Source organism: Myotis yumanensis, unplaced genomic scaffold (genome assembly GCF_028538775.1).
Source record: "Myotis yumanensis isolate MYYU_CA2020_CCGP unplaced genomic scaffold, mMyoYum1.0.hap1 SCAF_11, whole genome shotgun sequence".
Classification (NCBI taxonomy): Eukaryota; Metazoa; Chordata; class Mammalia; order Chiroptera; family Vespertilionidae; genus Myotis; species Myotis yumanensis.
This window is the reverse complement of record NW_027223762.1, coordinates 40,189,311-40,192,453: the sequence shown is the minus strand read 5'-3', so window position 1 is coordinate 40,192,453 and position 3,143 is coordinate 40,189,311. Positions and strand designations below refer to the sequence as shown.

The 3,143-nt window shown below is 49.9% G+C and overlaps 1 pseudogene; it reads left to right on the top strand.

The window, feature by feature from the left end:
• Positions 1–1,313: 1,313 nt before the first annotated feature.
• Positions 1,314–2,811, top strand: LOC139019223 (F-box only protein 31 pseudogene; annotated as a pseudogene).
• The last annotated feature ends 332 nt before the right edge of the window (positions 2,812–3,143 follow it).

Sequence of the window (3,143 nt, the reverse complement as noted above, 5' to 3'; positions counted from 1 at the left end):
AACTACAGTGGGAAGCCTGGGAGGGTTGGGGGTGTAGGAGATCAACAGAAGGACTTGTATGCATGCATTTAAGAATAACCAATGGACACAAGACACTGGGGGGTGGGGGAGGCCAGGGGAATGTCAAGGGGGGGAAAAGGAGACATGTGTAATACTCTTTGTAATACTTTAAGAAAAAAAAAAAAATCCACCTGTTTAAACTACAAAAAAAAACCAACTGTGGTACATCTACACAATGGAATACTATGCTGCGGTAAAAAAGAAGGAACTCTTGCCATTTGCAACAGCATGGTTGGAACTAGAGAGCATTATGCTAAGTGAAATTAGCCAGCCAGAGAAAGATAAATACCACATGATCGCACTCATTTGTGGAATATAGAGAACAACATAGACTGATGAACAGGGACAGATCCAAAGACAGAGAAAGAGCAATCAGACTATCAATCCCCAGAGGGAAAGTAAAGGAGGGTGGGGGTAAGGGAAAGAGATCAACCAAAGGACTTGTATGCATGCATATAAGCCAAACCAATGTACATGGACAACAGGGGGATGAGAACATGGGGGGAGTGGGGGAGTTGAGGGTTAATGTAGGGGGTGAGGACACATTTGTAATACCTTAACCAATAAAGAAATTAAAGATAAAAATAAATAAATAAATAAATAAATAAATAAATAAATAACATTCATGAGAATGTTTAAAAATTGGACCCCTCGCACATTGCTGATGAAAATGTAAAATAGCGGGGCCATGTTGGAAAAGGAGAGACACCAGATGGCCCAGAAGTTCCACTTCTAGGTACATACCCAAAAGAAATGGAAACATGTTCACACAAAAAAACTTGTACACAATGTTCATAGCGGCGTTATTCATAAGAGCCTCAAACCGGAAACAAACCAAATACTCAACTGATGAATGGGTAAACAAAATGTGGTATACCCATACACTAGAATATAGGATACATAAAACTTTAAAATGCTATGCTAAGTGAAAAAAGCCAGTCACAAAGACCAGATATTATGACTGCATTTCTGTGAAATGTCCCCTCTCCCCATACGCATATCCCTGGAGGCATATCCCTACAGAAAGCAGATTAGTGACTGCCTGGGGTTAGAGCTGGAGGATAGGGAGGGGGCACTGGGAAAGGGAGGCTACTGTTAATAGGTATGGGTTTAAAGTCCTACAATTGGCTCCTCTCTGAAGGGGCGTGGCTAGGCCCTGGGGGGCGTGGCTGGACTCTAGGGCGAGAAGAGCCCGCTTAAAGCTTGGCTGAGGAGCAGAGGTCCACTCTGTGGTGGCTGTTACTCGTGGAGGCATGGAGGAGTTCGCTTGCCTCTGCGGAGTGGGCTCTTCGCGGGGATGTCGGTGTCGTCAGAAGCGCCAGCGCCCAGCTGAGAAGGCAGTGGCCCACAGCAAGCCGGCCCCGGCAGAAAAGCACGTCGAGGCGGACATGGTGGTGAGGTGCTGTGAGGGGAGTGGAGGAATCGCGAGCCCCATGCCGGCCCCCCCCACCACTGCTCGCTGCAGGACCTGCCGGTGAAGATGCTGGTGAAGATTTTTGTCTCGCTCCCCGGCACCGACCTGCCCAGCCTGGCCCAGGCCTGCACCAAATTCCACCACATCCTGCATATCGACAGCATCTGGAGACGGCGCTGCCTCGAGGAGTTTGGCTTTCGTGAAAACTTGCAGAACCTGGAGATGATCGGTATGTCTTATCGAGAATTCTATGCGAAGCTGCTCCACCCATACAGACACATTTTGGGATTGTGACAGCTAGATAATGACTATGGAAGACTGCTGAATGTAGTGTTGGATGGCTTATGCATTACTGGTTGGACGTACGGGCCTTCCCTTCACACCCATGTGGATGGCCCAATACCTTTCAAGCCCTCGTTCAGAATTCGCCTGTCGGAGAGGAAGTCAGCCACGCTGGAGTGCATGGAAGGCCTCCATAGCAGGCCCCACAACTGCCACATGCAGATTCAGAAGGACAGGTTCAGCATCCAGTGCATCAAGACAGACCACCGAACGGATTCACCAACGCGGCTTAGGGAAGAAGGGGGGCTGGTGCTGGAGGACAGACAGCGGTATGACTGCCTGGCCTACCGCCGTCTCTACCTCCCACCGAGCCACCCGGACGACCTCATCAGGCCAGGCCTCTTCCAAAGCAAATACGATGCCTTCGGCCTAACGATTCCCATGCTCAGCTTCCATGGGAAGTATGCCAGGGTCACGAAGGTCATGGGAATAGCCAAGACGTTAGCGTTAGAGATCCACCTCATGCACCGCATCCAGCTGTGAGATGGCGAGATCTTCCGCAACTTCCACAAGCTCTCCCGCGTGGTCCAGGAGATTGACGAGCAGGTGATCCGGGAGCAGCAGCAGCAGCAAGAAAACGGGACTGAGGAAAGCGAGGGCCATGGCTGGCAGAGCCCTGCCCAGCCCAGCGTGGGGAGTCCGGGGCTGCAGCTTGGGAGGAGCAGCCTGTTGCGTTTGTTCTGCCTGTGGGCGTGCGCTCAAGAGACCAGAACTACCCCCGAACCTGCAGGATGTGTTTCTATGCCGTTGATACTGTTACTGTTACCTTAGATGGCTCAGCCTACCCCAGGCACTTCCCTGGAGTCTTCATCCTGTTCAATGAGAACCACTTGGGGTTCATCTGGCTGGAGATGAAACACTTCTTCCTGTTCGGCAGAGTCCAGAACACCTTCCAGAATGTGGAGGCACCATCCCCGCAGGCCTTCCTGGAGATGCTCTCTGAACATTCAGTCCACAACCCCTGGGAGCAGCTTGCATGCACTTTGAAGATTTGACCTTCTGACCAGGTTATCCACCTTTGTTTGTTTTTTTAATCCTCACCTGAGGATATTTTCCCATTGATGTTTAGAGAGAGTGGGGGAGAGAGGGAAAGACAGAAATAATCGATGTGAGAGAAACACATCAGTTGTTTGCCTCCTGCCCAAGCCCGGACCAGGGCCAGGCTGGGTAGGAGCCAGCAATTGAGGTAGAAATAAACCTTAGACCAGTGGTCTCAACCTTCCTAATGCTGCGACCCTTTAATACAGTTTCTCATGTTGTGGTGACCCCCAATTTCATTGTTACAAATTGAACATAATTAAAGCATAGTGATTAATCACAAAAACAA